The sequence below is a fragment of the Herpailurus yagouaroundi genome, unplaced genomic scaffold, assembly GCF_014898765.1.
Source record: "Herpailurus yagouaroundi ecotype Mexico unplaced genomic scaffold, PumYag 77, whole genome shotgun sequence".
Taxonomy (NCBI): domain Eukaryota; kingdom Metazoa; phylum Chordata; class Mammalia; order Carnivora; family Felidae; genus Herpailurus; species Herpailurus yagouaroundi.
In genome coordinates, this window is record NW_024412388.1 from 12763197 (window position 1) to 12774653 (window position 11457).

Consider the following 11457-nt stretch of genomic DNA (forward strand, 5'->3'; position numbering starts at 1 on the left):
GCCACAGCCGTGTCCTGGTCCGCAGAGTCTGGCTGGCAGCCCTGGAGGGTGTGTGTGTGTGTGTGTGTGTGTGTGTGTATGTGTACTTCCTTGGGGGTTTCTGTCTCAACCTTGTGGCCAGGGGAGGGGCTCCTCTCAGTCTGGGGTAGTGAGTGCCTCCTTGGGGGCTCTATTCAGCCCAGGTTGGGGGGGGTGGTTTGTTGCTTCTTAGGGGTTCTGTGTCAGCCCTAGAGGGATTCTTCCTGGATACTATTCTCTAGAGTTCTCTCTAATTCTTTCTAGCCAGTCCCTTGTTTGTCTGGTCTTCTAGTATGTTTAGGCAATAATTCTTTATACAGAACTTTCCCCATTCAGATTACTGGGTGGATTCTCCCTCCTGACTGGTTGCAAAGTGACTCACGCTGTGTGTTATAAGTCATTGTTTGTCCATCCATTTTTACGTTGGTATTTCCAATTTGGGGCTGTTCTGAATAATTTGCTATGCGTATTCTCAAATGCACCAGCCTTTCTGTGCACATGTTTATATCCCATGGATAAATGCTCATTTTGCCTGCAGGGTGCTGCGGGGTCACCGGGAGTTTTGTGGGTCTGCTTTTTTAAAAATTTTTAAAAATGTTTATTTATTCTTGAGAGAGCAAGAGGGAGAGAGAATGAGCGGGGGAGGGGCAGAGAGAGAGGGAGACAGAGAATCCGAAGCAGGCTCCAGGCTGAAAGCGCAAAGCCCGATGTGGGGCGTGAACCCATGAACCATGAGATCACAACCTGAGCCGAAGTGGGACGCTCAACTGACTGAGCCACCCAGGTGTCCCATGGGTCTGGTTTTTTTTTTTTTTTTGTATCAGTGATAAAATTCGACGTGGGTTCTAGAAGGATCTCTTGGCCTTGGGTGAATGGGAGCAAAGGCACCAACTCTTAACTCCCCAGATGCAGGCGGCAGCCCAGCCTGGTGACCTTGTTCATGTGGCTCTGTTCCATCGTCTATTTGTGAATCTGTGAAATGGGAATGTTCTCGTGCCTCCATAGGATTGTTGGCGGGACCGAATGGGATAACGCGCACAGGTGCTTGGCACGGGGCTGGCATGGAGTAGGTACACAGTGGGCAGCAGCCAACATACCGTTGTTATTAGGTGCTTACGCTGGGATGTCCCCGTATCACCCTGGCACCGACCGTCACGTGTCTAGAGACCAAGAGCTTAGAGGAGTGGGAAAGGGTCTCGGTGCCCTGTCGGGACCCGGGAAAGCTGGGACACAGCTGCCATGGCTGCCCAGTGCCTGGCGCTTTCTGACGCCCTCCTGTGCCTTCCCTCTGAGTGGACCCTCAAGGTGGCCTTGGGTTCTGGGCTCTTTGCCCAGCCCCCTGACAGCTACCTCAGCTGGCATCCTGCCAGGCTGAACCCTGAGCTGCTGCACCCCAGCTAGTCAGACAGCCATGATTAGTCAAATAAAATTTCCATCTGTTGAGGAATTTTCGAGAGTTATTACTGGCTATAAACGCAATCGGAGGAGAAGGATGGATCTGAGGGGGTAAGTGCCTCTAATTATGTGCAGTAGTGACTTTTAAATAAGGTTGCAGATGTCCTTATCAGAGTGAGCCAGACCCCCATCGCTGTCTGGGCCGGAGGGGGTTGGGCTGGGGGGGGGGGGGGGGTCCTTCTCTGTAGAGGGAAGAAGAAGAGGGGCGCCGTGTTTGAATCTTGGGGGTCGTTGTGGCGTTTAGAAAGACCCTGGATGCAGAGGGCTTAGTAAAGGCCTGGCAGGTCTTCATGGATGCACACTGCAGGTGCTTAATGGATGCACGTTTCTGCTTTCCCTGCTTCCCTCCTTCTTCCCCCTGGGGCCTGAGCCAGGCTCCGGGTTGTTGCTGTCACAGACTCTGTGTGGCCGCTCCACGGAAGGTCTGGGCCTCGAGCTTCGCCCTCAAAATGGGACAATGAATTAGCAGGTGTCCATCCCAAAGGAACACTGGGCGGGGAGATTTTGGGGGAATGTGGGCCCAGCATCGTTCTGCTACTAATATATGGCTTTCCTCTAGTGCTTGACTTGTTTTGACCCCTCAGCCCCTGGGGGGGGGGTGCGGCGTGGAGGAGACATTGTAGGCAGGAGGGTTTGAGGTGCTGAGGGGCTCATCGGAGGTCACCTGGCTCAGGTGCTCCTGCTTTCTTGGGGGGAAAGAGTTTTAGAAGTCCACCCCCTTCTTTGTCTTGTGATGCTTAACACAAGATTGTACTTTGAGGGCACCTGGGACTCAGGAGGCTTCATGGGGGCCAGTGGAGTGGGTGGTTTTGCTGGAAGGGGCTCAAATGTAACTGAGAACCCCCAGAGAGAGGGGTTCGCAGGGCCCAAACCCTCAAATGCTTGAAGGCACACAGTCCCCTGACTGCTGGGCCAGGGGTCTGTTCATGGACAGGCTGTTCCTCCCGTCAAGCACAAACCAGCCCCCCCTGCCCCTTGGGCCCTTTAAAACCACAGGCACATGCCTAGGCCCCCGCGGCCGGCCACACTTTGATTCCTCAGAGTCGGCTGTAGAAAAGCCCACACGTGTGGCCAGGAGCCATCCAGAGTTCAGTCCTTCCCGCCATGGCTCTGCTCTGGGCAGGGAACTCTCCTTGGTTTCCTTCCTCTCTGCCGGGCGGTTCCAGTGTGACTGATTAGCGGTGGTTTGCCCTGGGCCCGGGGTCCCCTGGTGTCTGATTCTGGAGCCACAGGCCTGGGGCTGAGGTAGGAGGGCGGGGCCGGCAGAGCTGCGGGTTCGGGTTTGCAGCTGAGTTTTATGAGAAGCTGAGGCCTCTGGCCTGGTTGTGCCCACGAGGGCGGTCATCTCCCTGCGCGTCCCCAGCCCCTGGGTCCTCCCTGATGACTTGGTCACTCCGTCAGCTGCAGAGGGGACAATCTGGCTTCCGGCCGTGCCTCTGGCTGCGTGACCTGGGCAGGACCCCGACCTTGTGTGGACTCAGTTTCCCTCCCTGTGAGTGGGGATGATAAGATGGGCTTGTCATAGGGTCCGGGCGACAATGAAACGAGCTCGCTCTTCTCTTCTGGTCAGGCTGGGAGAAGGGCCCGGAGGTGTGAACCTTACTTCAGGCTCCTGTCTCTGGGGCCGAGACCTCTGCGGAGGGGAGGCTTTTGGGGCTGGAGTGAGCCGAGTCTCTGGAACTCTCCCCAGCCCTGTGATGGGGTGGGCACCAGGAAAAGGTGCCTGTGGGCTCCAGGACGGCGGGAATTTTGGTGGTTTCAGCCCTGCCTGGGTTTCATGATGTCTGCAGGTGGGTGGGGAGGGGGTGCTTGGGTGCTGGGGTCGTCCGAAGGACCCCTTGAGCAGATGGCATCCCTGATTCTCTCACGGTCACATCCGTATGCCCCCACCCCTCGGTTCTCCCATCTCAAACTTGGGGGAAGATTGGGTCCTGTGCGCCCCGCCTCCTCCTGGCCAGGGCATTGGGAGCCCCAGGGAGCTCGAGGCGCCCTCCCTTCCCCGTTGCTGGACCCCGGACGGACCCCAGCCTCTCTCCGGCACCCTCAGGACCCCTTGCTTCCGGCCTGGGAGGAGAGTCTGCCGATTTTCCTCCCCAAAGGAGGAGCGCAGCTCCTCTGCGTGGAGAAGTGTTCAGTTCTTCGTTAGCCACAGCCCTTCTCTGTGAGAGGGTTCCCGGGACGTCCGGGCTTGTGCCCGTGCCTGCCTTGGGCACAAGAAGGCTTAGAGCAAAATGATCCTTAATGTCCCTCCCCCCCCCCCCAACCGTCGCCCCCCTGCCAAGAATGAGAGGCTGGGAGCCTTGGGGCTGACAAGCTGGAGCGTGTGGAGGGGTGGGGAGGCCCCCCACCCTCCGCCCAGGGAACCCGGGTTTGGGACGGAGCTCCGTGCCTCACCAGCTTTGGTCAGTCTGAGCCCTCAGTTTTCTGATTGCTGAGTGGGGATGGTAACCTCAGTGCTGTCACCAGGGTTAAATGAGGCCATGAGTCCTCCACACTCCCCGTCATGGTTCTTGGTGATGTGTCCCAGACCCAGACGACAGTGGGTGGAAACAAAGCCACATGGGCACAGCCGAGAGAGGCTCCGCAGGCCCGCGGCAGGGCTCACGGAAGTCCTGGCACCTTGATGTGTGCACGAGCCTCTGGCGGGTCCTTCCCCTTGGTGGGCAGCTGTGGGGCAGGCCTTGGGGATGACCCTGTGGTCCTCCTTCCTGAAAGTCCCTCTGTCTTTCAGCGGTTCAGCCTCCTGAGGGTCCCCTGAGGGCCCCTCTGTTCCGGGGCCTGGTCATTTATTCGTGGCTTGTCTGGCCAACCGCTCTGCCATGAGAGAAGTTTGGAGAGACAGGAGGCCCTCCATGGCTGTTCTGAGGACACACCCACTGTCTGTACCCCAGCTTTCAAGGCCCTGTGACCTGCCCACGTCCTACCCTCCCCTGCTGTGGCCTCTGGTCGATGCAGCGGAAGGCCTTGAGCCCTTAAGATTTGCCGGCTCTGGGCTCGGCACCCACGTGCCTTGTTTATCCAGTCCTCACCACGACCTTACGTGATACTATTTCTGTGATGTGGGCCGAAGGGCGGGGCTGGCTTCCCAAGCAAGAACTTTCCAGCCGTGGACCAGTGGATGTGCTCAGCGTCCCACGGCTGGGAGTTGGCAAGCAGGCGCTGATGGCCGTCGTTCGGGGAGACGGAGGGGACCCTTCGCAGATGACACTGAGAGGTGTCTCAGGGGCGTCCACCTTTCAGGATCACGGTCCCCTGAGTCTTGAATTCCCCGCTCCTTACTGGAGATGGCGCCAGTGATCCCACTTACAGGAACTGAGGCTCAGAAGCAGGCATTTCTGTGCCCCGATCACTGGTTCCTCCCCCTTCTTCTGCTGATCCCAGGTGGCCGGGTTCTGAGCATGTCAGCCCCGTGTCTTGCTTGGTGGCAGCATAGTGGGCCATTGGTGGCCTTGGGGGTGGGGAAGGGGGGCTTTGATCCGGTCAACTATTTCTTCACTTACTCTGCTAAGCACTTATATTCCCCTGAACACCTACTGTGTGCCAGGCCCCGGGGGGCGGGGGGGCAGATCTGTGCCCTCGGTGAGCTCACGGTCAAGTGTGATGGATAGGGGGCTCTGCTTGTGGTTCCCAAGCATCCGAGTGAAGTCCTGGCCTTGCTCGGACCAAAGAATTAGCCACCTGGGGTGGGGTCTGGGCATCTGTACTTTGTCACAAGCTCCCCAGGGGATCACGGCTGAGACCCAGATTTAGGAACTGGGGACTCATAACTCTCAGTGGACAGCTGTGCAGCAGCTGGGGGGCTCCAGCCAGAGAGCAGGTGGGAGGGGTGCCATTGGGATCCAGGGTCGGTGGGAGGAGGGGGCCGACTGGGGGTGCTGGACGCTTCCCCATCCGTGAAAAGCAGTAGGTAAAGGGCAGTGAGTCCGGGGCTCTGCAGAATGCATGGCTGGTGATTTCCTACCGTCCTGGTCCTGGTCCGCAGGGACCGGGATTTTTACCACTTTAGGTCACCGCTGTCTCCCAGTGACCAGGACAGGCGTTGGTGTGAAGGAGGGGCTCACCACTTTTGTGGGAATGAACTTCATGAGGCGGGACAGCCCCTCCTTGCCTGTGGCCCCCACCTCTGCTTGAGCGCTATGGACCAGACCCTGTGCTGGACGCCTTGTGTGCATTAACTCCTCAGATGCTCCCGATGGCCCCGGGATACAGGCACGAGGATCACACCCATTTGGCAGATGAAGAAACTGAGGCCCAGGGAAGTCCCTCTTCATGGCTGCCCCTCCACTTCCAGTTCAGGTTTCGCCTCCTCGGAGGGGTGTGCTCTGAGCCCCGGGCCAGTTACACACCCCCATTATCTTTGCTGCCTTCACAGCTTGTGTAAACGTGCTGTCTCCACTGCCCTGGATGATAAGGTCTGGCTCGTGGTGGACCAGCTGCCCCGACCTGACGCCCGTGTTCTCAGCCACTAGGCTCTCCTGCCCGCGTGGCCTGATGACAGTTGTGAGTTCATTAAGCGACATCGGCATCATTGCCCGGGGCCCTGGGGTGAGGCAGACGTTCCCTGGCTTGTTCTCTCCCCCAGCTCCCAGGGAGGTCGAGCTCAGCCCAGGTTTAGATCAGCCGCAGTTCACGCAGCCAGCCCTCCCGCAGAGTAATTACTATAATTTCCCCCGCGTAACCCTCCGCTCTTGGATGGTATTGTGACCGAAATGGGAGAAGCAGGAACACTCCCTGCCCTGGTAATTGCGGCTTCGCAGGCGCTGCTGACATCTCCAAAGGGAGCTGGTGATTCGCGGCGTGTGTCAGAGGCGTCACCTTTGAACCCTGGCTTTTTGACTCTGGCGCCTCTTCGAATGCAATTATGATGAATGAGTGGGATGCATTGATTCACTGTGTCCTCGGGGCTGTGTTCACATCCCTGGTCCAATCTGGAGCCTCGTGGCAGCCCCGTGAACCGGGGGCAGCGCGTGGCCCTGACTCAGTCGGGCAGAGGGTTCTGCGTTCCCCGAAATCGTGCAGTGTGGGAGCGGCAGGGCCTGGCTGGAACCCGGGGCTCCTGGGTTTGCTCGCTGCCTCCCATCCCTTCTGCTCAGACGCCCTGTTAGAGAAGATGTTCTGACGATTCTACCACCTGGGCTCAAGTGCGTTAGAGAAGAGCGATAACGAGCGCAAAAATCATGACCTTGGGCCCTAACGGCTCACCGGGCCGCTCACCTCGCCTTGTAAGCGGGAAATCACAAAACCAGACAAATGACGAATTCGGGTTGGGAGAGCGATGGAGGAAAATGAGTAGAAAGGAGATGCGGGGTGTTGGGAGGGGGACACTAGCCAGTGTGGTCAGGGACGGGCTAAGCAGAGACTAGAAGGAAGCATGAGAACACCACACAGAAGAGATTCCAGGCAGAGGGAGCCGTGTGTGCAAAGGCCCTGTGGTAGGTCTGTGCCAGGCGTGTTTGAGGACCTGCAAGGAGGGTGGTAGGAAGTGATGTCAGGAAGCTGAGTGGGGAGATGCAGGGCGGGGCAGGGGCTCAAACAGGTAGGGAGGGAAGATGAGCCTGGCTCACTTGGATTCCGTTGGCCGGTACAGGGGGGAGTTCAGTTGTGTTACTGAAGCGGTTGGCAGCTTGGCCTTTCCCTGAAAGTGGGAAAAGTCTCAGCGTGTCTGCCTGTGCCAAAGTCCCTCTAGCAAGTCTGGTTCTGGGAGGCAGGTGCATACGTGTGTGTGAGGTGAGGTTTAGAGAGTCGGGTGGGAGCTCTCTTTGGGGCAAACCACAGGACTAGGCTCTGGCTGATATGAGCAGGAAAGGAAGTGACCACTCAGCTTGCAGAATCGGAGGCTTGGCCGAAGGACTAGTTTTGCAAAGACCAGGAACCGCAAGCCTTCTGAGACCCCACTGGGATGGGTGGCCCCAGTCAGCTCGGAATGATTCTACAGGCTGGAATTCTAGGTCCGGGGTGGGGGGGAGAGAGAGGGCCTCTAACAGACGGGGCTTTGGCCACGTGACCAGTCCTAGTTTGTGTTCAGGGCCTCATGATCAATAGTCCCGCCGGGAGTGCATTTTGGAGGCGCGGTCCGCCCTGGAAGGGCATTTGGGGGTGCCGGTATCCAAAGAAGAGGGGACAGACAGGTGCTTGGCTGCTAACAGAGGCCCAGGGTCCCTGGCAAGGATCTCAGAGATGGGTGAGCTGTCCTTGTTTTCAGGATGCTAAGGGCAGAGCCCGTCCCGGGTGGAATGTTCAAGAAGGGGGCCGGATTCCTCCGAGTGAATGGTGGGGTGGAGTTCAGAGAGGACAGAGGTTCCCGGGTCTGGGGTAGGTTGTGGCAACGCTGGGTCTGGCTGGGCTTTGAGGGCTGGGTGGTCTTGAGAGCGAGGGGGAGGGGTGCTCTGAGTGGGGCTCACTGCTCAGGCAAAGTCAGGGAGGCCTCCTGGCTTTCGTGGGGGTGGGAGCAGCCGCTGAGTCACTGGCAGGGAGTGGGGAGTGCTGCTAGAGCTGCAGGCTGAGCATGCAACCGAGCCCCAGTCTGGGGAGTTCAGACTTAGGAGGGTGATGGCGTCCGGCTGGGGCGGAAGCCGGGGGGGTAGGGGGGAGGAGTGCTTTGGGGAGCACCTACTATGTACCTACGCTCCGCTAAGCGCTTTGTCGTGGCCTTATTTAACCTTTACAGCAGTCCTATTTGATAGCACTGCTATTTACCCCTACTACACAGAGGAAGAGACAGGGGCTCAGAGAGGTTAAGTGACTTGGTCAAGGTCACACAGCCAGCAAGTAGCCGAGAAGGGGTTCGATCCCAGGCTCGGCTAACGGTCTCTCCTTGTCCGGGTTACAGACTCCTCAGCTGTGAAGTTGGGCAGCCTGCTGACCTGCTCTGGCCCTTTGCCCCAGTCATGTTTCTTCCTCTGTATTCTTAGGCGCCATCGAGCATGGCTGTGGGCGGGCAGGGGTGGCCAGTGCAGGGGTGGGTTGGGGGTGGGTCCGAGGTGACTTTCTCCTTTTTTTCTCCTCCTTCCCTTCCCCCTGCAAAGAGCTGGAACAAAGCTGTCAAAACTGGAGTCAGCAGAAAAAATCTAATTTACACCTCAGACACGTTTGTAGCTGACAGATACTAACCCAACCTCTAGACTTTCCCTCTAGACGGGTCTGAGCCGAGTCCTGCGCTGGACACTGGGACACCAGCCCTGTCGCGAATTCACTGTCGCATTTTAGACAAGATGCCTCTTCTCTATAGGCCTCAGTGTTTCTATCGGTAACATGGGAGGGACCGGTCCTCAGGGTGGGGTGTTGCAAAGTCAAGTGCCTACGGGGGGGGGGGGGGGGCCCTCCACCGGCCAGGAAAGACAAAGGTGTGAAATGGGCCAGGTGTGGGAGAGCAGAGGTGCTGGGGATGTGTGGTCCGGCGGGCAGCTGCCCTGCCCATCGGGGCAGCTCCTGCTCGGGGCCGACTGGTTATTGCTGGCGTGGGGCAGCGATTGCCGGGTCCTTGGATTATTTTAAGAAAAGCCAGGGAGCTGACTTGCGCTCCAAAATATTTCAAAATTTAAATGTCAGCAGCTTATTTAGAAATCTTGGGGGAAAAAATTTGCGGAGGCCCATAAAAGGAGCTTCACGGGCTGAAGTTGGCCTGTGGGGTCACCAGCTGCCAAAGCCAGGGCTGGGTCATTCGGGTTTCCTCCAGCTGGATGAGCTACAGCTACGCTTAACATGCATATAAATAAAAATCAACTATTTGCCTTCTAGAGGTATTGATTTGTATTTATTGGTGAGCCTGAGGTTTATCCCAGGCATCTAAGCTCAGAAATAATGATGGGGCGGAGACCTCTTTGAGAAACTTTAATCACAGATTAGGAATCCGTGGGCCTGTCCCTCTCTGTCCCTCTGGGTTACTTCTGCCTCTTATGTCTGTCTTTAATCCTTCCTGGTGCAGACACAGCCTAGCCTGGTTTCTATGGCAACAGAGCATGCTACCTTCTTCCCCTCGTAGATTTGTATATTCGGAGAGAGAAAAGCGGGGCGGGTGGCCTTGAGATTTCCCTCACCTGGACGGCGGACCCAGGGACTTCCGCTTTGTACCTTTGCAAGATCATGGGCGGGACAGGTTTATTTGAAGCCTGCGGGCAGCCCAAGAGCGAGATTTATTGGCTCTCCGGAATTTTTCGAGACCTCCGTTTAGAGCTATTGACTTCATCACGTCGGCTACCGTTCCCAGTCTGGAGAGTGCCTGTGGATCAATCCCATAGTATCCAGAGATCAATGGGTTTATTGGTCCTTTTTAGGGTGGGCTTGGGAAAGACTTGAAAAAAGCCAGCGGGGTTCGAAGAGGATATGGGGGTCAGAGTGGCCAATGAGCTGAGCAGGGTCTCTGGTCATTCCCACCATGCCCAGGTGAAGCCAAGAGGACCCAGAGACCGGGGAGGGAGGTGGCTGCCCTGGGGCTGGGGTGTGGCATAACTATCAGTCCCAGGCAGTGACCAGGAAGAAGAGGGGAGTGGGTAAGGCACAGACGCTGGAGTCCAACTGCCCGAGTTCGAATCCTGGCCCCACCACTGTGGGGCCTTGGGCAACTTACTGAACATCTCTGAGCTTCTGCATCTTTGTCTGTAAAACGAAGACCGCCGCGCTAACTTCTTCGCGGGTTACTGAAAGGACTGAGAAGGTACGTGTGAAACACATAGAACGTAAGTCAGCAAACTTTTCTGTAAAGGACCAGAGAGGAGACATTTTAGGCTTTGTAGGCCGTATCGTTTGCCAGACTCCTCACGTCTGCTGTAGCCATAGACAATATGTAAATGATGGACGTGGCTGTGTTCCAATAAAACTTTATTCATAGATCCTGGAATTTGAATTTCATATACTTCTCACGTGTCGCGAAAGAGCCTTCTTGTCCTGATTTTTTCCCAAGCGTTTAAAAGTGCAAAAACCACCCGTGTTGGGGCGGCCGTACGAAAGCAGGCAGCGAGCCGGATCTGGCCCCCGGGCCGTGGTTTGCTGACTCCCGATGTAGAATACTGCCGATTTCGCGTTCATTAGACGTCAGTCACTGATGTTACCTTTATCTTCGCCATTATTCTTTTCGTCCTAGGAGGGTGGACTGGAGGCAGGAAAATATTTGGCCCAGAAAGAAATGACTTGGGCTAAGGGTGCATATTAACTACACTCAGGGAAGATGGGTATCTTCGGCTGTTTGTGGGCAGAACTGACAGGGAGATGAATTTTTGGCTCTGAGGCCTCTAGCAGCCAGTTGGAACAGACTGCCTTGGGCGCAGTGGGCTCCTGTCACCAGAAGAGCTCCAGCAGGGGCCAGACGCTGCTGGGGGGAGGCTGGCTCGTGGGAAAAACAGACACTGGCTGTGGGGTCTGAGCTGGGTTCCTGCAGCTCTGGCCAAGTGGGGACGGTGTTGGGGAGATGGTTCCTGTTTCCTGGTTTCCCATGGTCCCTCTTCCTAATATTCAAGGCCCCTTGCCGTCTTCTTGCTTCCGGAACAATCCAGTGATGTGTACGGGGCAGCATTGCCCCCGAGAGGCCTGCCCGCTAGGTGGGGAGGTGTGCCTGCTGAGGCACATGGACTGTGGTCCTGGATCTGGGTCCAGTCCCGGCTCTGCTGTTTCCTGGGTCGAAAGCTTCTTTAACCTCTCTGAGCCTCTGTTTCCCCATCCGTAAAGTGGACGTACAGGATCTCCCTGACAAAGTATTTGTTACTGTATGGAAAATGTCTAGTGTGGTACCTGGTGGACGGTAGGTTTTCCAACAGTGCTCATTCATGTCCCCCACAGTCCCGGGCCTCTGGTCCGGGACTGCTGGGTGGCCTGGGAGGGTCAGGGAGGAGCCTGTCCTCTGGAATGCAGTCCGTCCACTAGCAGTTTGATGTCAGGGAGCCCTCCTCCCCCAGGCCTGGGATGCTGGCATCTTCGGGGAGGGATGGGTGTCGGGGCAGAGTCTGGGCCCACAAGCCAGGGACCTTCTCCACCGAGATACAGACACATCTA

General features: G+C 57.0%; 1 protein-coding gene across 1 annotated transcript in view; it reads left to right on the top strand.

Moving 5' to 3' along the window:
• ACTL8 (actin like 8) overlaps positions 1-11457 on the top strand; it is a 61616-nt gene that overhangs the window by 287 nt on the left and 49872 nt on the right. The window lies entirely within an intron of this gene.